The sequence below is a fragment of the Lutra lutra genome, chromosome 15 (assembly GCF_902655055.1).
Source record: "Lutra lutra chromosome 15, mLutLut1.2, whole genome shotgun sequence".
Classification (NCBI taxonomy): domain Eukaryota; kingdom Metazoa; phylum Chordata; class Mammalia; order Carnivora; family Mustelidae; genus Lutra; species Lutra lutra.
The window spans coordinates 55,149,003-55,173,509 of record NC_062292.1 but is presented as its reverse complement, the minus strand read 5'-3'; the positions used below and the strand labels follow the sequence as shown (position 1 = coordinate 55,173,509).

Sequence of the window (24,507 nt, the reverse complement as noted above, 5' to 3'; positions counted from 1 at the left end):
CCACCGACAATGAAATGTTTGGATATAAAGCATTCTTACCTTTTATTCATTGCTGATGAGTGTGTAAGATGGGACAACCATTTTGGAAAACAGGTGGATTCCTATGAAATTAAAAATATCCACTGTATGACCCAGCAAGTCTACACTTCGGTATTTACCCAAGAACAGTGAAAACACAGGTCCAGAAAAAGAATTGCACAGCATCTTTGTAGAATCTTTGTTTTCTTAGTTTTCTAAAAACTAGAAACAATTCCAAATGCCCATCAATAAAAAATGAATAATTTATACAATGGAATACTGCTCATCGATAAAATGGTATGAACTACTAATACATTCAATGACATAGGCGAACCTTATAAATTTTATGCTATGAAAAAGGAAACTAGGCCCCAAACTGTGACTTAATGTATGTTCCATTCATGGAACTTCTGCAACAGGTAAAACTAAACTTGATCATGGAAATCACAACACTAGTGGCCTTCTTGTGGGAGGTACTGACTGGAAAGGGACATAAGGAAAAAATTTCTGGGGCAATAGAGATGTTCTATGATTTGATTGAGATGGTTTCAAGGATGTATACATTGTCAAAGCTCATCAGTTTGTACTTTTATTATCTTTATTTTATTGTAGGTCTAATAATTAGTACTTTAATATTTTTTGTGTAGAAAAAAGAAGATAGTATCATTCTGGCTTCTTCATAGAGCATAAATTAAAGAGAGCCATTATAGAGATAGGGAGTTGGGATGTCACTGCAGTCATCTAGGAGAGATGTGATGGTGGTGTGATCAGGGTGGTAAGGGTAAGGCAATGAGGACTTCTCAGGCTCTAGATACAATGTAAAGAAAGAACATATGGACTGGGATGAGTGGTGCAAGAGAAAGAAAGAGTCAAGGAGGGGTACCTGGGTGGCTCAGTGGGTTAAAGCCTCTGCCTTTGGCTCAGGTCATGATCCCGGGGTCCTGGGATTGGGCCCCACATTGGGCTCTCTGCTCAGCAGGGAGCCTGCTTCCCTTCCTCTCTCTGCCTGCCTCTCTGCCCACTTGTGATCTCTGTCTGTCAAATAAATTAATAAAATCTTAAAAAAAAAAAAAGAGTCAAGGATGTTTCTCAAGTTTTTGATCTGAGCAACCAGAAGATAGAAAATTTTGTAGGAGATTTAGTGGAAGGGTAGAGTTCATCAAGAGTTATTTTGGACATCTTAATTTTGAGATGCAGAGTACACATCCAAATGAGGTGTCCTGAGTTGGAAGATGGAGAAGTAAGTCTAGAGTTCAGAGGAGACATCTTGGCTAGATTAAAAATTGGGAGTTTATCAGCATATATGTGGAGTCTCTCTGTGACCCCCTAGGGGGTGAGTGCAGAAGATGAAAGAAGAGGTACAAGCACTTAGTTTCCTGAACAGTTAGAGGATGGAGCAATGAGGAATAATCAACAGAGGAGACTGGGGAGAAGTAACCAGTGAGGAGGAGAACAAAAGGAAAGCGATATGCACAAAGTTCAGCAAAGAAGGGTAAGAATCTAGTTGAACCTTTTCCACTTCTAGCTTCTTTGGCATAAGTTTTATCCATTGCTCGATACTTTTGGCATCCTGGTGATACAGTGCTTTTCATAATCTGTCTTTATAATCTGGAAATCTTTACCACCATTAGGATTAAAAGTCTAATTTTTTTAAAAGACCCTATTTATTCATTTGAGAGAGAGAGACACAGCCAGATAGGGAACCCAAGCAGAGGGAGTGGGAGAGGGAGAAGCAGGCTCCCGCTGAGCAGGGAGCCCGACATGGCACTCGATCCCAAGACCCTGGGATCACGACCTGAGCTGAAGGCAGATGCCCAACAACTGAGTCACCCAGGTGCCCCAAAAGTGTAGTTTTAAGATGACAGTAGAATATCAGGGTTTCGTTGTTTTTATTTATTTGTTGTTTTTTTTTTCTAATTTGTTTAAAATTCGGTTTTGTTTATTCCTTGATTGAAAGAAAACATTTGGCAGCTGGTTGGTTGTCACAGGAATGACACAGGAATTTTTCATACCACCCTCTGTTCGGTTTCAGAAGTTGACGATTTCTTTGGAAAGACATGGCCATTTCTGTGGTCTGTACGTACACTGCCAAGCATGTGACAGGCCAGCTTCTATGCACGCAATGGCTTTATTTCCAGTGAAGCACCACAGGGCAGGCCGTACCTTTTGAAGGCATTTTAGGAGACTCACATTTAAGTCAAAACCATCTCCATATGCTGTTGCCAATGCAAATAATTCCAATGAGGTGACAATCAGATGAACAGCTAAGTTCACACATGCTGAGGCAAGATCACTACGGAGATGTCATAACTTTCCCCTCTGCCTGTCAGCTGGCAAGCACCTTCATTGAGGAAACAGCACATATATTAACATGAACTGTATCCATTTATATATGACATCCTTGATATTTTGAAGCATTCATTGTATATACATTCAGAGCCCGATTAGATAATCAGAGCATTGTTCCAACGGTGGAACATTCAGGCCGTGAACATGAACTCATTTTAGAATCCCCTATTTTCATAGGCCTTGTTCAAGTAATTAGGAAATTTTAAGTGAATTATATTGAAAATTGCCCAATACATTCTGCTCTTGTTTTCTTAGAACAGGCCAAGATTCATCATGTTAAATTAAGCATCAAGAAAGAGGAATAACAATGGTATTTCCAGAGAATGGAATGGAGCAACCTGAACTGGGTTTTGATGGCTTCAAGGCAGGAATAGGGATTTCTTGTTGAGTGTCTTCACAGAACATCCCTTAAAATGGCCACTTGCAATGTGTGATGCTTCTTCAACGGAGAGGGGCTGTAGTCATGTCTTTAAAAAAATGTTACTATACTGAATTATTACTTATGACATTTTTTATCCATGCAGCCTTGCAATTAAAAAAAAATGATGGAACTCATATTAACAAGTCCATTATGTCATAATTTTAGAAAAATGTCCAGAGATAGATGTTATGATGCAACCTTACTCATAAGCTAAAGAACCGGGATGACAGTTAATTGGTGTTGAGAGATAATTTCTCTTCCCTTTAGCAATTAAAATACAGGGTTGAGCATGAGTCTGCAGAGAATCCTAAGTCTTGACAGTAAAATGTAGTGTCTGGGGCATTTTTCGTAAGCTTTTCAATGTTTTCCTTCCTCCTGGTCTTAGGATTTTCTTTTCATTGCCCCCCAAATCGATCCCTCATTAGCGATGGCCCATGTTATCGGTTTTAGTATTTACAACTGATTCTGTAAAAAGGGCTTGGGGTTATTCATTTCTCTAAGCATTTTAAAATGAGACTTGAAAGAATAGTTGAACTACATTTTGTATGATTTTAAAATAAGTTTGGCATTCCTCCACCAGAGCCTCTGCTCGTACAGCTCTTTGATTTATGATGATCTCACGTCCTTTCAGAGACAACGTTATTATGTCACTGAACCGGAAGTGCTGAGGTCACAAGTACACGTGAAGTAATTATGGGCCTGGAAGACCATGCTTCAGCTCAAAGGCAAGCAAGCAGGGCTGAGCGAGAGGCTGAGGGACTCAGGGCAGAGGGGAAAGGAGAGAAGAAAGGAGCAAAAGGCAAATCCTAATATATGCTCAGGGACGTGAGCAGACATTTTACCCTCAGCATTTTCATACTATGCTTTGGGAAATGAAAAAATTAAAAAAATGAAGGAAAAAGAAAAAAGCTAGTAAGCCTTTAAAACTTCGTTCTCTGGTGTTACTCAGAGAGGCTTTGGAAAACAGAGGGGTTACATAAATGAGAGCAGGTGCGGTCGTGCAGAGGTAACCATTCAGCATATGTAAGTGCAGTTGGAAAATCATTGTCTTGCAGAGAATACTCGAAATTGGTCCCTAATGGCCTTGGGTTTTGTCATATGGTCTTGATTATAAGGCTAAAATTGCATTGCCATGCCTTTAGTGTGAACGAGATGGATGGATAATTATTACGTGCGCTGAATACCTTTCTGCAAGGAGGAACCAGGACATCCCCGGCCACTGGAGCTCCCATTCCGCCCGGCTGTCAGAAAAGCTCGGAGCGGGCAATTCCTCACTCTATTTGTGTGGGGGAGAAATGGAAATGTGCCTCTCTGGTTGGGTGTGTTCACTCCCACGCACACAGACATACGCAGATCGTGGACAAACCAGAGTGGCCCCCCGTGTGAAGGATGGCGAGTCAGTGTTCACAGAAGCAGTAGCATTAGTGGGCATGAGGGGGACAGAAATGGAACTGTGAGCTCTGTAGAAGATTGATGGCTCTCGGTGGCGTCCACCTGCTAGGAGCTGACACCAGAGCCATGCTGGGAGAGATCTAGGGCTCAGATTGAAATGCTGCAGGAAGTTTCAAATGATTGGCAATAGGCATTGCCAAGCCAATGAGAAATATTTGTAAAGGAGAAATATTTCTAGAGACACTAAAAGGAAAAAAAAAAAACTTCCCTTCCCCTTCATTACTATGTTCTTTTTAAACCAATTTTGCTATTTCGCAAGCTCTGGGCTCCTCTCAGAAGGTGGGTATAATGACAGTGAACTTGAATTCCAGTGGCTGTTGCTGCTGAGATTAGATCGTCGGGCTGTTTGATAGTTGCTACCCTTACCCTGTCTGGTGAGGACATCAGGAGAAGGCACCCTGGGGAATCAAGGTAAACCCAGTGCTCTGTCTGGAGTGGGTAAGAAAGATTCCGGACTGCACTGAGATCCCCGGCCATGACCACACGACCCATTCATCATGGGAGTGTTTATTATGGATCCTGGCCTTGAAGGCCACGACTTCCCCTTTCTGTGTAGCCCTTTGCAAAATATGGGCAATTTAGCTACGAGGGCCACTGCCTTGTCCACACTGAGCCTTGAACTTTGGGGCCAACACCGAGGGGAGAAGCAAATCACAGTCTGCCGAATAGCTCCTGCAAAGTCTCATGTGAGAGCAGACACGGGTTTGAGAGAACAAGGTGCTGAGTGCAAAATCAGCATTTGGAAGATTTCTGCTTGTGGTATGGGATTTGCCACTCAAAGCACAGGCTGTGTATATCCAGTGGGGTCCCGTGAGTCACTTGATGAGCTAACTGGTCAATCACCCAGCTGTTCTGCTGTTAATACTTTGATTGGTTTTGATGCAGCATTTATATTGTTAGGTAAGGAGTAGCCAAAACATTAAGTGGGATGTTTCTTTGTAAATGAAAGAAGAAGAGGGTGAAAAGGAAAAAGAAAACTGTGGAACCTCTCTCTCTACATATACACACATGCAGAACCGGTATATGGTGCAGAACACACGTGTGTCTATACAGTGTCTGTATGTTACTCTACAAAATTATTTAATGGAAAGCATTGAAGAACCTATAATAATTATTTTAGCACATTTAATACAAGCTTTCCTTTTCATATATATGTGTATATATATATATATATATATATATATATATATAGTGACACATGGCTTCATTATACCCATTATTATGCTACACCACATGGTAATTAAATGTGGGATTCTAGGGCAATACAAGATGAGAGTTACACTATTTTGGTGCTGTTTTTAGCTTTCATTTCTATTGAAAACTACTAAATTAGGAGCATTTTTTTGATTCCTGATTTAGCTCTTTTAATAAGAAGCAGAAGCTAAAAACAGCCCAACCAAGCAGTTGAAGTCTTATCACAAGCCAGTAAGATCAATAGCTAAAAAAAGTATGAAAAGTTTTTGAGTGACAGCTTAAAAATGGAAAATTTAAATATATATCACTGCCTTCTGCTCCATTGTGTAATGCATAAAGCCCACTTTGGCAGTCTGTTTTTAAGCAGTCAAAAAAGTGATTTATTATTATCACTAGATTTGTGTTTATGTTCTGTGCTGTAAACCATGCTTAGAGCAATATATCTGTATTAAGGCATTAATACTAGGAGTGCTACCTAAGCTTAACATTTCTAATATTGTTCAAAGTAGAGTTTATTGGGCAATAAATAGTAATATCAGTATTGACACTTGCTGCATCATCTCAGTGCTTGATAACGGGGTTTGATGCTAAGTGACCATGCTGCTGACAGTATATAAAACATCAATAGTGACTACGAGTGATATTTCATGGCTACTGCTGTTGTTCCTACTTTCCTTCCGTCTGCAGATCAAAAGATCTCTGCGTGCCGAGACCTTGCTGGATTTTCCCCGTGTTTGCTAGAGGGAGATAGATGATTGGAGGAAATCGAGTCTTGGTTTTAAACATTCTTGTTTCCCAGGACCCCTGATGTTATGTCATAAATACAAATAAATAATCATGGTTCACAGGAGTGGAAGGGTAGTTAAGAAGTCAAGAGTCGAGTTTGGTATAACCTATACTCACGTGGGGTCTTTTTCTTGATATGAAGCTGACAGGGGTTCAGTCATTCATTGGACAAGTTTCAATGGAGGGTTGACTACTCTCTTTGTCCGTTCGGGCTGCTCTAACAGAATACCATAAACTGGGTGGCTTCTAAGTAACAGAAAATGACTTCTTAAAGTTTCGGAGGCTGGGGATTCCAAGATCATGGCTCCAGGAGAGCAGATATCTGGTGCTGTCTCCTTCCTATGAAAGCTGTCTTTTCCTTGTATCCTCACATACCATAAGGGACAAGGGATCTCTCTTGAGCCCGTATGCTAAGAGCACTAATCCCACTGTGAGTGGGGTTCACCCCCATGACCGAATCACCTCGCAAAGTCCCCACCTCCAAACCACCATGACCTTGTGCACTATAATTCAGCATGAGAATTTGGCTCGTGGGCACAAATATTCAGTCCGTAACAACTACCTTTGGTGGCTACTGGTTCCACGGACAAGCATATGTGCTAAGTTTGATTTCTTTTGTTGATAATCAAGATACTATTTCAAGTCTATTTGAGTTCTACCAGATACACGCTCCTTTATTAACGGCTGTAAACAATGGAACCACTCTTTCTTAAAAGTTGCCTTTAGGAGTCATAACAGTCACATAAATCATGAATATGCTAATTTATCAAGGCGCTTTAACTTTACTTTGTAAAGACTAATGACATATGTCGAATTAAGCTTAGAGTTCATTACGGTTGGAAGAGAAGAGCCCTATCTAGTAATTCATTTCTTCATTCATTCACCATACTTTCATGGAGTACCTGCTGTGTGCTAGAAACTGCGGGGCCCTCTGGAGAATTACGAATAAATGGGGCACATCCCTTATCCTAAAGACACAATCAAATGACAGCCCATTTTGCTGAGTTAATCCATAGGAATTACAAAAAAGTTATTTTTTTTACTCCCAAACTCCTAAAAGAGGTGAATTCATTGCATGGAATGGTAATGATCAAGCATATTTTTGTTAGCTCGTAATTTCTTGCTAGTTGGTCATAGAATATGATAGAGGCAAGCTCCTCGAGATGCTAAGATACTCGTGTACTGCCTTTCTCACCTCAGATACCTTATCTCTCAGAGCGGACTGGGTGGCGACAAGAAAGCTACTGGTTTGGGTAACCCATAAAGGACAGACAGCTTGTGATGTAAGATATTAATGCCAGGTGTGCCAACCATGCTCATCATTATAGATCTTACTAAAAATGAAGTTAAGCAAGCATTGGCTACCTTCTTTCCATTGAAAGAAGGTAAGTACCAGAGTAGATGGCAAGCTAGGAGAGGGGATCTTCCCATCCAGAAAACTCATCTTTTCGAAGCTGTGCAAGATTGTGTCTTAAGGCAACCTTTTATTCTCCCTTAAGGAAACTTCAGGATTATTTGACTTACTTTGCAGTAAATAAAGCCACATCATTTGGGTGGGGGCAGATAGCAACTTTGAGGTTAATGGACAGGAAACAAAGACTGGGGGAGTCACCACGAAACTTGTCTTTCTCTTTATTCATCCACATCCAGGAGGGAGCAGGAGGTGGGTGTGGCTGGTCAAAACAGCACTGTTCCAGAAGCCAGTAGGGAACAGGAAGCATTAAATTCTCCAGGGTCAGGATGGGGAAGGTGTTGGGAAGGCAGGATGCTCTGTTCTTTTCTAGTTGGTTCACTGACAGCTTTTGGAATAGCCTTGAGTCCGTGGTAGACACCTTTCTCCTCCCAAGTCTGGCAGAGTTCCATAAAGAACTCAAAGCACGTTAAGCATATGTTATTGTTTCTTGGGCCCTAAATACAGCCTTGTAAAAGTGCACCGAGTGATGGCAGAGTGGAGGCTAGCAGCCCGGGGACCTGTGAAATCTAGTGCTTTCTCATTGATTCCTCATTGCCTCCTTTATTCGTTGAAATATTCCGCTTTGGTCTAAAAAGCAGCTAAAAACCTTATGCAGAGAGCTTGTAAACAAACACCCACTTGAACCATCTGGTCTTGTAACACATACAAGTGATTAAGCTTCAGAGCTATGATTGTTAAATTTTTAAAAACACAACAATCCCAAACACCCCCAAATAGACTCCTTATACAAGTTTATAGGGAGGAAAACATGGGATGCTTTCTATGGTAAATAATACGGAGAGATTAAATAATCTTTTGATTTCCCTACTTCCCTCCCTCCCTCCCTCCCTTTCTTTCTTTATTGTTGAGTGTTATAGAATGAGAAAGGCTTAAGATACAAATATATAGACTAAAAATACATTTATAATTCCACCATACTGAGTCTACTTGATCAACAACTTAGGATAGTTGCTTATCTTTACCTTCATGATTATTTTTGCCCTTGCTAAAGAAACGTGTGCTAGAATGTATGCGTGTGTGTGTGCACACAAGGGGGGTGTCTTTGTTCTTCTAGAATATATTAAGCAATCCAGGCTATTTGCAAATAATGAATTCATACTTTTTGTCCATAATGACTGAAGAAAGTCAGGTCAGGGGGAAATTAAATATGTTAAGAGCTCTCATTTTAATTCTATAATATCGATACTGTCTTTAGAGTTAATTTCCTTGACAAGTTGTAGGGCCTATGGATTGGATTCTTCATATATTTCTAACATGGAAATGATTCTAAATTGCAACATTTCATTTAGGTGACATTACGGAAGTGAAAAAGAATTAGCTGCACACTCTACCACAAGCATGTGGAAATAACACAGCTTTCTAGTGGATGACTGTTGAAAGGAGTAACACAGAGAACCAAAAACACTCGTGTGAAATAAAAGCTCTAAGTGAGAAATTAATAACATATTAGGCCCCCGTTTCTATCTTCTCAATCTTGACCAGCCCTCCTCTGTAGATTTAGCTAGATTTATTCTGTCAGCTGGAAGGAGGAAAGACAATAGTTGAAAGAAGAGAAAAAGGGGCACCTGGGTGGCTCAGTGGGTTAAGCCGCTGCCTTCGGCTCAGGTCATGATCTCGGGGTCCTGGGATCGAGCCCCGCATCGGGCTCTCTGCTCAGCAGGGAGCCTGCTTCCTCTTCTATCTTTGCCTGCCTCTCTGCCTACTTGTGATCTCTGTCAAATAAATTAAAAAAAAAACAAAAAACTTAAAAACAAAAAAAAAAAAAGAAAGAAAGAAGAGAGAGAGTGTTTAGTGATGGCAGTAGTGACTGGTGTAGCCAGCAAACCACCAAAGAGTAAATGGTTTAAACATAAGTCCATTTAATCCACAGTGGGTATTCCTGACTGAAGTGAGTCTCTTTCAAGTGGTGATTTAAAGGCTGAGCTCCCTCTGTCCTGTTGTTCCCTGACTTCAGTAAATGGCATCGAAGGTTGCCTGTCGAAAGGGAAATGCTACAGAATATCATGTGTGGGAGTGTTTTATGGTCTGCCTATGGGGAAGCTTCTGTCCCTTCTGCTCTGTTTCCATGGAGGAAAGCTCAGTCACATGACCACACCTAACCGCAAGGGTGGCTGGGAAATATGGTCTCGCCCTGTGCCGAGGAATATGAGAAGATGAGTTTGGTGAACTGATGGCTAGTCTCCACCTTAAGAGGAAAAGAGGGAACGATAGGTGCTGATGCAGGGCACTCTATAGTATTTTTTATTTGTTAAGAAGGAAACAAGTGGAAGCCTTTTTCAGTGATGTGGTGGTCATCTGTCTCTCTGGAGGGTAAAAAAAACAAAGAAAAGAGAAAAGAAAACCCACCTGATTTGTAATGTTTGTTGATTTCTGTGGTGTAAATACTCCCATGATGGCTGATTTCAGGCCACCAACATGAAGTCAAGCAACATGGACCTGGGAAGTTCTAGTAGGCTGAACTAACCCTCTAGCACCACATTTTGCTAAAGAATTCTGAGAAGACACGTCTGAGGCAGCCCATTTGTGAGCAGGTCATGAATGTCCACTTGCCCTTTTGTGTCTGACCTCAGAAAGATTCACTTCGGAATGGATTCTTTATCATTTAAAATACCATCAATGTCCAGGTGATGTATGGAATTGTATGGTACGCCCGGAACTAATATAATACTGTTAACTAACTAGAATTAAAATAAAAACTTTGAACAAAATTTAAAAAATTAAAACCCATCAGGGAGCTTGGGTGGCTTAGTTGGTTGAGGGTAAGCCTCTTGATTTGGGCTCAGGTTTTGATCTCAGGGGCATGGGATCAAGCCCTTTGTCCAGTTCCATGTTCAGTGGAGAATCTGCTTGAGATTCTCCCCACCCCACCCAAATAAATAAATAGACAAACCTTTAAAAGATTTTTAAAAACATCAATGTGATATATTCCTATCAACAACAGATGGGAATCTACAGTTTTTGAGTCAGAGAAAAATAGCTCCAGGGTCACCAGGAGTCACGCTGCCCATTTGTACTGATCCTAGGTCACTTTCAGGCACAATGTAAAGCCTCTAGAACAAGTTTCCAAAGAGTGTACTAAGAAGTCAGATGTTACGTCTGGAATTTCATAGGATTCTTCCCGTAATGGTTTTCCCCAAAGAGGGAAGGATTTGGAGATGGAATGGGTAATGCTGGTGAGAGAAAAGAGGTGCCAAGGAAGATTCCTTTGTTTCTGTCTGTACAGTGAGGCGGATGGTGGTGTCATTCCCTGTGAGTGAAGCAGAGGAGTGATATGAGCTAATATTTGTTTCAACAACAACAACACCACCACCAAAACCTCTAAAATTCAAATGGATCCTCAGATCTCAATTGGTGAATAATTACAATTGTTCTTCTTAGACCAATGGCTGTGTAGTCTCCTAAAATCGCCACTCTTCCTTGTCTACCTTTTCTTCAAAGAGTCAAGCCATGTAACGATCACTTGGATTCACTCTTACCTTCTTGATCCATGGAGATGCGATGCTCTTGAATCCGAGTGCAGTCGTCCAGATGGGGGACGAGGCGTGTGATGCACTTGGCTTCAACCCTGTGGTTTTTGCTGTGGGTGGTTTTGTTTTCAAGTGTTAGCGTGCTTCAAGTGTTCAAGATGTAGCACCTCTTGGCCTGATGGCATGGGCTGAGTCTGTCTGCACTGTAAAGGCTCAGGGTTTCCTTTTAGGTGCTCGTCGCTCTGTATAGTTCTGAGGGTTAGAAAAACATCAGCAAGATTCCAGGGTGAACTTTCTGGTTGGAACACCAGCTGAGGCCGATCAACACCTAAGAATGAACAAGATCTGCAGTGCATGGGCTGTAGTCCGTTACTGGTTTGTTTGAGGCTGATTGCTATTTTGGGAAAGTGCTAAAACTGACAGACTCAAGCAAGGTTTCTCAAAAAGTTAATCCATTCACTTAGTAAATAATGAGCTGTTCTGGGGGAATAGCTCTCCTCCTCCCATATTTTTTTTTAATATTTTATTTTTATTTATTTGAGAGAGACAGTGAGAGAGAGCATGAGTGAGGAGAAGGTCAGAGGGAGAAGCAAACTCCCTGTGGAGCTGGGAGCCCGATGTGGGACTCGATCCTAGGATTCCAGGATCATGACGTGAGCTGAAGGCAGTTGCTTAACCAACTGAGCCATCCAGGTGCCCCTCCTCCCATATTTTTTAATGATGGTGAAAAGTACTGCTCCGAAAACTAACTTTCTTCGTGCTAACCTGCCCTATTGGTTTTTTGTTTGTTTGTTTGTTTTTTGTTTTCCTGAACTGTAGTCTGCCAAAAAAAAAAAAAAAGAACTAGGGCTTGGCACACCAGTTTTGATCAGACCAACCATCAGAATCATAATGTCCTAAGTACAAAGCTCACTAATTGAATTTCATTCACTGGACTGAAATATAGCAGCCAAGACAGAGAACACTGTTGGCTGTTTTTTATGAGGTCCAGAGTCTAAAGTCATTTGTAAAATGTGAGTGATGCAATTTCTTGTATCTTTCATTTAAAATGCTACTTGGTAAACAGTGTTTCAGATTAGTGTATTTGTAATTTAAATGAAGACAATACATCAAGCTGAATCTGAAAAGAAAGAAGTTTAGGAAATGATTCATTCCTCTTTTTGTGTGAGGTACTGTAGAAAATAATAAATAAATAGCTAAGGGGGGGTGGGTGGGGAAAGGTTTGTGGATTTTAAGAGACAAAACTGAACTATTTCTAAAAACAGAGTCAGTCCCAACCACTAAGTCTTTGTTTTCTTCGAGCAGACTAATACCTTCTGCCTAATTCATTTTTTATTTTCTCTTGGGGTTGGCTTGCAGATTTGCCTCAACAAAGGAAGCATCATGTTACATCTTTTAAATAATTGATGGCTCTCAGTCCAAGCTAGCTTGAAGGAAATTCTGAAAATAGGTAGTGATTGAGCAAATGCCTCCTTCCTCCTCCCCATTCCCTTCTTGAACACTCCTTGCTCATCTCTACACTTTGCTGCTTTGCCTCCTTCTTGACCGATAGAGGATGATGATATCATTTGGACTTAGGTTTTATCTACCACATGGTATCCCTCATTTGTTTTGTATCATTCTATATATTTTATTAAAGATGGGGGAACTATTAATTATAAGCTGACTGGTGTAATGAAGAGTTCTTAATTAATCACGAGAAATGTTGTCATAATCACCACCAGAGATGGTTTGTTGGGACTATTAGAAAATGAGACTTTGAGCTTGTCCCTCAAAATTCAAAGTATGCTGTCACCAAGGGTCAGCTTGCCCCGTAAGCTGGGTCGGCTGTGGCCTTGCCAACTCCAGCTGTTCTGCAAGTTTAAATACTGTAAGCTGACCCATGTTTCCACACCCCCCTACCCCCAGAGAGAGAAAGGCACCTCCATCTTACTTCCCTGTTGAGGCATTAGCTAATGTCTACAGCTTGGAAAAACCGTTCCTGCTTAAAGGCATGTGTGGTCGGTAGGAACTTTGGGCTGGTTCACCATGAACCTGCCTTCTGGACATGACTTTGTGAGTCACTTTGCCTTCCAAGGCCTCCCTTTCCTCACTGGGGAAATGTAGGCTTCAGAGTGGATTATCTCCAGCATCTAGCCAGCGCTGGTATTCTTGCTTCCTCCAGAGACAGGGATGAACCACAAGGAAGTTGCTGTCCTTTTGAGAGCATTAATGTACTCCAACTTGGAGTGAATATACTATGTGCTCGTTTGTAGTTATCTTCCTCTTTCTTTCCATTCTTTTTCTTTTCTTTTAGCCTGTCACTTACTACTTCTTGTCTACTACTTACCCCCTTTCCTTTCCCTTCCTGACTTTCCACACTACCAGGGTCAGGGTGGAAGGAAAATGATTGGCAATGTCTTAGAGTCAAGGATCTCAGCCTCTTACTTTTAAAATATCCTGCCTTCAAAGAAGAGCTTCCTCCCTCAGAAATTGCATCCAAGTGTAACCAATTTGATTGAATTCGGGAAGACTAGCTATAAAGTGGCAAGTACTGGGAGATGTCAGTCTGGAATTCTAAGTTGGAGCTTAGTTTAACTGTGGAAATCTTTACATTGTATCCATCACTCAAAAAGCTGTATCAAAATTGGTAGATTATTGTCCACTCTCAAAATACCATGTTGCTTACATTGTTCTGTTTTTTTCTCCCATTATGGCGGGCTTGGTGAGGGGTGGGGAGCTAAAGCCATCTTTGCCCCAAATCTTCCCAATAACCAGTAGCTTGTTTGAATATCCCATGCCAGCCTAGGAAAATGTTTTCTGATTGATTGCCTCTATTGAAATCTTGGGGGAAAAAAAAAATCTTCAAATAATCAAACCTATTTAGAGCCACACAAACAACATATGGCAGGGAATCTAGAAAGTTGAAGAACTTCTTCTGTGTATCTTCTACTATTTGACTGTATTCTAAAGTTATATTCAGAAGGATTAAAGGGACTATTTGTGTTTTCCCTTTTAAAAACCTATTGCTATCTATTCGTTTTTGAGACTATATTATGCACAGGCTTTTGTATCTGTATGTAAGTAGATTACAGGTGATGCCTCCCAGTGAGATATATTCCCAAGGTTTCAGAATTCAAAATGTGCTTTTCGCCAAGGATAGCAATGCCATTAATAGTTGGGTTCTATTGTAGTGCTGCTACATTTCAGGAACATTCTGTGCTAAGTGGCCTCTCTTTTTATGGGAATATCCATTCTTAGCACCATTTGGGGACCCAAAGATCAGATCTTTCTCCCTCTGAAGGTAGGAAGGTAACTCCCTGTCTTCTAAGGAGTGGACTGCAGCAGCCTAGACCATTGATGGTGAAGATGGTGAGGTTGGGGTAGTATAAGTCCTGTAGCCTTAGGGTCGGGGACTTTGAGTGAAGGGACCCTAGATTTGCTCTAAAAATGTCCTCTGGGTGGCGCTCGGGGGGAGGGGCTCATTCCGTTGGGCATCCTACTCATGATTTTGGCTCAGGTCATGATCTCATGGGTCATGAGAATGAGCCTTGCACTGGGCTCTGGAATGCTCACCGGAAGTCTGCTTCTCTCCTTCTCTCTCTCCCTCACCCTGTGCCCCTCTCCCTGCTTGCAGGTGTGCACTCACTCTCTCTCTCTTTCTCTCTTCAATAAATATAGAAGTAAATCTTTTAAAAGTTCCTCTGGGTTAGGGAAGGGAATCCAGGTGCTTCCTCCCCTAACCCCCTGCTGTGCAACCATAGTGGGATAGCACTCTTCAGGCTATAATCTGTTTGTAGGAAGCCCTCTGAAGTTGTGTAGTGCAAAATCCATGTGAATGTATCTGGTAGTTTTTAACCCTGGAATTAATTTTTTTTTTTTTCAGTTCAAGTTGTCTAATCTCAAGAATTAGTTGAGTACAGGTGGTTCCTGGCTTATAAAATAGTAGCATCCCGTGTACATTTTAACTGTTGTTTGTAATTCAGAATATTTCCAGACAGAAAAGTTACAAAAGTAGTAGTGAGCTTCTAGATTAGCCACAAGAAGTTTGCTTACTCATCCTGTAACTGAACTTCTAGAAGTTTCTAAGAGTTTTGTTTTCTACAGTAAATCACCTGCAGTATCAATAAAGAAATCTTCCACCTGGATGGGTTGTCATCATTTAAAATGGAGTTAATCTGGGGAAATGTAGGTTGCATTTTGTTGTAAGAGGAGATCATTGAGGTAATGGGATCAAATTCCCATACTCTTCCAGTTGCCCATCTTCTTCCCTTTTCCCCAGGACCCCTGACTGGGACAAACATGAAATGGAGACTGTGATGTATATAGTAAAGTTGGGGGGAAAAAAAGTAGTCAAACAGTTAGATTCTAAGTCAACCTTCCCCCCTTCTCTGAAGAATTCCCAAATAACAAGTTCCCAGTTGCCCCATGAGACAACTAGTTCATGTCCCTTTGGTCCCAGAAGACGACACATTTTTTCAGGAATTCTAGAAGTACTATTCTTTCTCTCCTTGCAGCAATTCCTGAACACCGTGCACATGACTGAAAGGGAGTTGAGTAACTAAGGTGGTACTGCTTCCTCACCAAGACTCTGAGAGCAGGATGTTGCTGGGTGGCTGATGTGGGCTGCCTCCCGTGTGTAGGGGAGCTCCCAAATAACATGATCCTGAGTGGAATGCCTCTGCAGACACAAGCTCGATGTGTGGGATCGAAAGGAGAACTCATTCCAAAAACTGTTGTCATCATGTGAACATTATTTTCAATTTTCATTAATTTCAGTGGTGGGCTTTGACAGCTTGTATATTTCAGATGTTAATCTGAACTCACAGCCATGTTGATCATGGCCATTGGCAACATCACACAGATAGCAACTTTTTGTGTGATGAAATCATCACCTGAAGGATTTTTGATCCTCCGAATCCTTCTTTTATAAAATATACCTCATTAAAAAAAAAAAAAAGATTTTGTTTATTTATTTGACACAGAGAGAAAGAGAGACAGCAAGAGAGGGAATATAAGCAGGGGGAGTGGGAGAGGGAGAAGCAGGCTTCCCGGTGACCAGAGAGCCCGAAGCAGGGCTCGATCCCGGGACCCTGGGATCATGAGCTGAGCTAAAGGCAGAGGCTTAACGACTGAGCCACCCAGGCACCCCAAGATCTACCTCATTTTATTGCATTTTGCTTTATGGCACTTTCACATACTGTGTTTTTTACAGATTGAAGGTTTCTGGCCACCCTGCGTCAAGCAAGTCTACTGGTGTCATTTTTTTCCCCCATTTACTCCATGTCACATTTAGCTAATTCTCCCAATATTTCAAACATTTTTGTTAATATTGTATTCGTTTTGGTGATTGGTGATCGGTGATCTTTGATGTTACTATTGTAATTATTTTGGGGGGCCACAGACTGCCCTCATAGAAGACAATGAACTTAATGGATAATGTTGTGTGTGCTCTGACGGCTCCACCAACTGGCCGTTGTCCTTCTCTCTCTCCCCTCTGGCCTCCCTGAGACACAGCAATATTGAAATGAGACCAATTAATAAGCCTACAATGGTCCCTGAGTGTTCAAGTAAAAGGAAGGGTCGCATGTCTCTCGCTTGACATCAAAAGCTACAAATTATTAAGCTTAGTGAGGAAATCCTGTCAAAAGCTGAGACAGGCCAGAAGCTAAGCCTCCTGCTCCAAACGGTGAACCAACTTGTAATGCAAAGAGAAACTTCCTGAAGGAAATTAAAAGTGCTACTCGTGGTGAACACAGGAGTAATAAGAAAGTGAGACACCTGTTGTTGATACAGAGAAAGTTTTAGAGGTCTGAATAGAAGAGCAAACCAGCCACATATAACTCTCTTAAGCCAGAGTGTGATCCAGAGCAAGGCTCTAACTCTCCAATTCTACCAAGGCTGGGAGAAGTAAGGAGGCTGCAGAAGAGAAGTATGATGCTGGCAGAGGTTGGTTCACGAGGTTTAAGTAAAGAAGCTGCCCTTATAACATCAAAGGACAAAGCGAAGCCCCAGATGCTGACTCTGGATTTCAGTTCAGAAACTGCAGCAAGTAATCCAGGAGGTCTAACTATGTGATGGTGGCTATGCCAAACAGCAGATTTTTAATGTCGATAAAACAGCTTTTTCTTAGCAAAAGATGCCATTGAGGACTTTCATAGCTAGAGAGGAGAAGTCAATGCTTGGCTTCATAGGTTTAAAGGACAGGCTGACTTTCTTGGTAGGGGCTCATGCAGTTGGTGACTTGAAGTTGAAACCAGTGCTCATTCACTATTCTGCAAATCCTAGGCCTCTTAAGAATTATGCTTAGTCTACTCTGCCTGTGCTCTCCTAGTGGAACAGTAAAGCCTGGATGGTGGCACATCTTCTTACAACATGGTTTACTGAATATTTTAAGAGTGCTGTTGTGACCCTACTGCTCAGGGAAAAAGATTCCCTTCACAATATGATTCTGTATTGACTATGCACCAGGTCACCCAAGAGCTCTGATGGAGATGGACGAGATTAATGTTTTCATGCCTGTGAACACAACATCTGTTCTGCAGCCCATGGGTCAAGGAGTTATTTTGACTTTTGACTCTTATTATTTAACAAATACATTTTATGGGTTGTCTTGGTGCCTCAGTCATTTAAGCCTCTGACTCTTGATTTTGGCTCAGGTCCTGACTCCTGATTTTGGTTCAGGTCATGATCTCAGGGTCATGAGATTGAACCTCATGTCAGACTCCATACTGAGTGTGTAGCCTGCTTAAGATTCTCTCTCTCCCTCTCCCTCTGCCTCTACTGGTGCCCCCCTCCCAACACACATGACCTTTGCACTCAGGCTCTCTCTCTCTCTCTCTCAAAAAAAAAAAAAAAGGAAAATAAATAGATTTTATAAGGCTACAGCTGCCATAAATAATGATTCCTCTGATTGATCTGGCAAAATAAATGGAAACATTTGGAACAGATTCACCGTTCTAGATGCCATTAAGAACATTTGTAATACATGGGAAAATACATTTCCCATGTAATACATGGGAAAACATTTGTAATACATGTATTACAAACACTTAACACTTAACACCCAAACACTTAACAAGTGTTTGGAGGAAGTTGATTCCAGCTCCCATGGATGACTTTGAGGAGCTGAAGACTTCACTGGAAGAAGTAGCTGCAAATATGGTAGAAGTAGCAAGAGAACCAGAATTAGAAGTGGAGCCTGAAGATGGAACTGAATTGTGTAACCTCGTGATAAAACTTGAGCGGATGACAGGTTGCTTTTTTGTGTCAGAGCAAAGAAGGTGGTTTCTTGAGATGGAATCTAGTCCTGGTAAAGGTGCTGAAGATACTACGAAGATTTGAAAGGACAAGAAATGGTTTAGAATGTTTCATAAGCTTAGTTGATGAAGTAGAGGCAGGGGTATGGGAAGATTGACTCCGATTTTGAAAGAAGTTCTACTGCGGGTAAAACGCTGTCAAACAACATCACATGCCACAGAGAGATCGTTTGTGAAAGGAAGAGACAACTGATGCGGCAAACTTCATGAGCTTATTTTAAGCCATTGTCTCAGCCGCCTCAGCCTTCAGCCGCCACCACTCTGACCAGTCAGCAGCCATCAACACTGAGACCCTCTACCACAAAGAAATTATGACCTGCTAAAAACTCAGATGATGGTTAGCATTTTTTGGCAATAAGGTATTTTTATAAAAGGGTATATCCATAGTTTTTTAGACATAATGCTACTTCTTAACAGATGACATGTAGTATAAACGTAACCTTTATATGCTCCGGGAAAATGAAAAATCCCTTTGACTCGCTTCCTTGCAATTCTGGCTCACAGTCGTGGTCTGGAACCCACGGGCGGTATCTCCAAGGTATGCTTGTACTTCCTGAGTTGAAAGCTTCCTTAAAAAAAAAAAAAAAAGTAACACCCTAAATTAGTTCCCCTCAGACTTCTTACCCCATGGTGTCTGTTGGGTGGGTTCTCTCCTCATGTTTCCTTAGACTTAAACAAATTACGGCTTTTTAACAGGTCTCCTGTGTTCACAGTCCCAGGAAATAAATAGGGTTGAATTCCCACGTTCGAGTCATCTTACCTTGTTTCTTGTTTATTGGTTGTCCTGGAAATGTCCTCCTGTTTTTATCTGAAAAGCACCTTTCTTTCCTGATTCTAGACTCCGCCAACTTCCAGTCTCCACTGCAAACCTTCTTGGTCTCTGGGCTTAGTAGATCTTCGGCTCTCACCGTCTGCAAGAATTTATTTTCAGATTATCCCTTGTCTTCCAGTAATCACGTTGTTCCTCTTTAGCATGAAAGCCAATGATCAGAGTTGGCTTCCAGTTGCTTTATTGTAGTCTGGGGGTACTAAGGTCAAGTTGGAAATGAAACCTCAACTTGCTTAATTGTCAAGCGGTTTACTTTTAACTTCATTCTTTAAAGAAAAGGGCAAAAGCTGCGAGTGTGAGGTGTGTCTTCCATGAGCGTGATTCAGAGCTCCTTCTCGAGAATCTTTAGGTATCTCTTTGAAGTGTTCACTCCCCAAAGGCTACAGCTACCACATTCATGCCTCAAGGGGCGTGACAGAAAAGGGCCCACTGCCACCTGATGAATGAGTTTCTACATCTTTCACTTAATAAACTGCACTGGAGCATCTACCAGATAAAATTGTTCGAGGCCCTCCATTTCTCCGTTGCTCACATCCTTCTCTCTCCTCCTTCCCCCTTCCTTGGGCTGCAAGCCCACCGCGAATTTCCCTGGATGTCCAAAGGGGCCACATTGTTGCTCTGAAGAGTTGTCTTTTAGAGGAGGGTAAAGATGGGAGAGATGTTCCGTTGAATCACATGGCATCTCCTTGTGTGTCCATCAAGATCGGTAGAACGTTGATAACTTCATGGGGCTCCACCTAACAATTGCTCCTGATAAACATTCTGTCTTAAACAGAAGTGCATTTTGAAAGGCATGCTTGGCTAAAACCCGCTGAGGAGTTATTTAAAACGGAAGCTTCATGTTTTTCCCATCAGGACACTCATGCTTCTCAACCTGCTCTCTTTTATCTTTTCTGAGGGTTAGAGAAATACCCAACCGGACCCTCATATTTGGAGAAATCCATCTATTTTGAGTCTGATGTGAAATAGGTAGAGAATCCGTTGGTCCCTGTGTAGGAATTTTTTTCCTGAAAGTTATAAATGGGAGTTATCATGGAAACTGCTATTGAAACCCTAACCAGAGCCTATAAATAAGAGAGGAGCTAAAGATTAATAAATCTGATAAAGCTGAGAAAGAAGAAAACTTAAAATAAGAAATGAGGACCGGACCTTAGTTGGAGTGTTAAGACGGCTCTGAGTCTATATATAGGAAAATCAAAGACTTACTAAAGGCAGGGCATGCGAAGCCATAGCTATTAAAGTGTGCTTAACTCGATTGCCTGGGAGATTTTATTAAATGCAGCGGCCAAGGAAATTGACCTCACTTTTTTTTTCCTTTTTTGGGTTGGATCCTTGCTCACGTCACATAAATGAATAGAGCTGACAATTTACTGGCTCATCAATGAAACAATATTAAATTATGAAGATGTAAGGAAAATATCCTACGCTAACATTGTTGCAGTTTGAAAGGTAAGCTGTCCCCTACAAGAGTAGGAGATATTAATGTTCATTTCGAAAATGATATCATTGTAATGCCAGGTGGTGCACATTATAGGGTTAAGTGCCCTCTCGATAGCTGTGATTCACGGTGGTCCTGGCACGGAGCTCGTCAGCCACGCACATGGAGAGGCTCCCAGGTTTCTCTCATTCTGTCTTTTAAAATGCAAAAACGTCGTTTTTCATGCTTTTAGAGTGTTTTAGGGGCTATTCCGACAAATGGGACTTTACTGAGTGTGTATCACGGTGATTGTGGGGTTCCTTTTGGAAGGAACCTGTTTTTATTGATTTACTACTTTGACCTTTAAGCCTGGCTATCAGGGTCAGATTATTTCTTGATTCCGGTCTCTGGGGATGCACCAAAAGCAAAATACAGTATTTTTCTTTATGTCGGGTCCTGTGCTTAAGATAAGACGCCTTCTCTTCCTAATTCTGTCTTCTGTGAACTTAGTGAAGGTACTTGGTATGACTCCTGTTACCACTTGAATACCCGGTACTTTACAAGTATTCCTAGACGTTAACGTTAAGTCTTTTTCACATCGTTTTTGAAGGAAAATCATCTTCCTGTTCTTGGCCATCTCCTGTTACTCGATTGGTCCACCAGACCCAGGTCAGCCCCTTGTGTTTATGAGCCCCATTATGGTGACGTCCAACAGGATCACAGGGTGGAGGGGTCTTTAGGTGGATACAGCCCCTGCTGCTATCTGACTCACAAAGGGGTCCACAGCCCGGGGAAGGTGACAGACCCGCACCCTAAATGGTCAGCTGATCCTAGGTATACCAGTTATTCATTCGTTACCCCCTTCCCGGCCGCAGAGGCTGCTGCGGAGTAGGGGTGCGGGAAATCCGTGCGCCCTCGCCCGCCGCCCACGATGCCTCTCGGTCCTGCTCAGGACTGAGCCCGCTGCAGCAAGTCCGATTTTCGGAACAGCCTTCGGCAGATTTTTGCTCCAATGTGGAAAATGGCACTTTAGAAGTCGAATTACCTTTTTCATGGCCCCCAAGTTGCTTAATTTGCAAATTGAGAATAATTTAGGCAATGGGAGAATATGTTTCCATGTGTGAAGTGGATTGAAATGAGTTTGGTGTTCTCTCTGCTCCTTCAGCTCAAACGATCATAGAACGGAGTTCTGGCCCAAAATCACTGCGTTATAGGATTCTGAGATATCATCTGTTGTTTTGTGTGGCGTCGGTTTAGTTTTAATTATTGGTGATAACTTAAATCTGCTTCTGGTAGACTGCGGGTATGCCCTGCTTTAAGGAAGCGGAATGGGCTTCAAATTCATGCTCACGGTGCCTTTGCGTGAAGAGGCAGCTATTGGCACTCTAAAAATACCTCGGATTTATAAAATAATTTATCACAAGATTCCTTTAAATAACCAGCTCTCTTCTTCGAGCATTCAAAATATGATTTGATTTGGAAAATCAATGTCCACTCACTCAACTTTTCGAGAACACATCTGCTTTGTCATTGCTTTGTCATGGGAGGCACATGAAGGGAGAAAAAGCCCCGCGACAAGGAATGAGGGTCTTAAGTGAGCTGAATAGGAATTAATTTTAATTTAGAAACGAATTTACCTTGCTAGAGTTTCCCAGGGAAAACACCTTCACCTTGATCACCTCCAAGATACATAAGGGAAAAAAAAAAAGCCAATTTGAGTTTGGAGAAGATAAATCTATTTCTTCGGTGGGTTGCATTCTGCATTAAGCATGTGCGTAGAAGTGAGGTTTGCTTTGATCCTGACTATTAAAAGTTTATTTTTAAACTCAGACTGGGCAGGCATCCAGCGATGCTTTCTCCCTGTAGCACATCCTGGTTTCAGGTCCTCAGCCTGGCAGAATGCAGCTAAGCAGCAGGAAGTAGTTGAAAAGTGTGGAGACTTGATCAGTGTTGAGAGTTTTTGTCTCCCCCCATCCCTCCCTCCCCTCCATTTTTGAAATTCAAATTGAATGCAATTTTCAGCTCATTTGAGCCAAAATATACTGTTGTCGAGCTTCAGTGGCTCTTAAATTCAAACTCACAGGAGAAAACAGATATCATCTGTCACAGAGGGTGGGAGAGGGAACACTCCCGCATTTTATTCATGTGGGCAGAGCTCTAGTAACTAATTCAAACCTTTCTGACTAATCGACTAATCATTCACCAGCAAACTTATCAACTAATCAATGAAACCTTTAAGACACTCATCTTCGGAAGTCAGGAATAATCCACTCCCCCCTTAAAAAAAAAGAAAAAGTCATTGTGCAAGTCTATTTTTGTATGGTTGGGATTTTAATACCTTTTTTTTTGCAATCTGAAACGGAATATCATGGCAATCTTTTTCCTGCCCTTCCTGACGATTTTATTGTTTCCATCTTTAATGTCTTTGTCAATGCTTTTTATTTATGACTTAGGATTAGCAGAAAGCTTACTGCTGGCTAAGTGAGGCCAAAAATTTGGAGTTTTTTCTTCACTAAACAGACTGCCTGGAAACTAGTCTTCTTTCTTGGGGCAAATATAAATACCAATTAAAAGAGGAAGACCCACTCGTACAGCCCTTGAGTTTGCAAGTGTGGCTTGTCTCCGGGGTGGTTGCCTCAGCGAGGCTTGAAACTGCCTCTCGGGAAACTTATGCCTCTGGATATGAGCCCAGGGAATGCAAATGATTTGAATAAATGATAATCTGAAATCCCTACTCTAATTTCAGAAAGGATGTGATGTTGCAGTTCTGGTCCTGAAATATAGGTTTTATGCCTTAGTGCTTACGTGCTTATCTTTGACTGTTTTAATGTCATCCAAAATTTCCATGGGAACATAAAGTCCATTAGCCTTCTCTTTCTTTTTTTTTCTTTCCTTTTTTTTTTTTTTTTTTTTTGTCGAGGTCTGTGAGAGACTATTATGATGCTATTTCAAAGTAAGCAGGAGAAAAACAATTTGCTCCTTAAATATCATCTCTAATGAAATTAGCTTCTCCCCATCACATTTGGAGTTTAAAAATGTTTCGCAGTGAGTATATGATCACGCCATATTTATTTATACTTACAGGTGTATGCGTCTACCTGTCTCCAAGGTGTCCAAGGTGACAGCCGGAATTTCTAAACAGTCATTTTCGATTAATAACGGCATCAGTGGCTGTCCTCTGAGTGGTTATGTGCTTGTGCAAATATTTGGCCTCTGGTCAGACATTTCTTCCGTTGCCTTTATCAAAAAGAATACTCTAACGTGTTAACCTGCTCTCTCACTATTATACTTTAAGACTGTATTGTTGATTCTTTGACTTCCACATAAGAAGCCAAAAACCTACCTTGACAAGGAATCTGCCTTTTTAGGTAATTCCAAGTTAGTTAAGAGAATTTTAACTTTTCTTCTAAAATGTCGGATTGCTTCACTAGGCAAGTAACTACTGAGTGCTTACTATGTGCTAGGCATTCACTGTGCTCAGACTTGTAACATACACAATAATGACTTCCTAAACCTGAGTGAGGCAGACGTGGTTGATGAAGTAACAGCTTCAATTAGGCCAGAGAACGTGAAGCTTGAGAAGCCCCCAGGTTCTCAAATGATTCTCAAATACGCAGTCCCTCTCCTTTTCCTCAGGCGGTAACTGCTGGGCTGAAACAAATATGTTCTAATTCGGAGTTGGGAGAAAGGATTGTACACAAATAATCAGGGAAAAGAATAAGAAATACATACTTAGGTGCTGAACTTATCATCTTCTTCAAAAAATGCTGACATCACCGGGCAAGGGAAGGCAAGTGGAGGC

At 41.4% G+C, this 24,507-nt stretch overlaps 1 protein-coding gene across 14 annotated transcripts in view; it reads left to right on the top strand.

Moving 5' to 3' along the window:
* Positions 1 to 24,507, top strand: part of ESRRG (estrogen related receptor gamma) — a 625,647-nt gene that overhangs the window by 163,475 nt on the left and 437,665 nt on the right. For 8 of the 14 annotated variants that reach the window (XM_047704102.1, XM_047704103.1, XM_047704104.1 and 5 more), the window contains one exon: positions 20,646 to 20,737. The exons of the other annotated variants lie outside the window; for them this stretch is intronic. The gene's annotated coding sequence lies outside the window, so the exon portion shown is untranslated. The remainder of the gene's footprint in view (positions 1 to 20,645; positions 20,738 to 24,507) is intronic. 14 annotated transcript variants of the gene reach the window in all.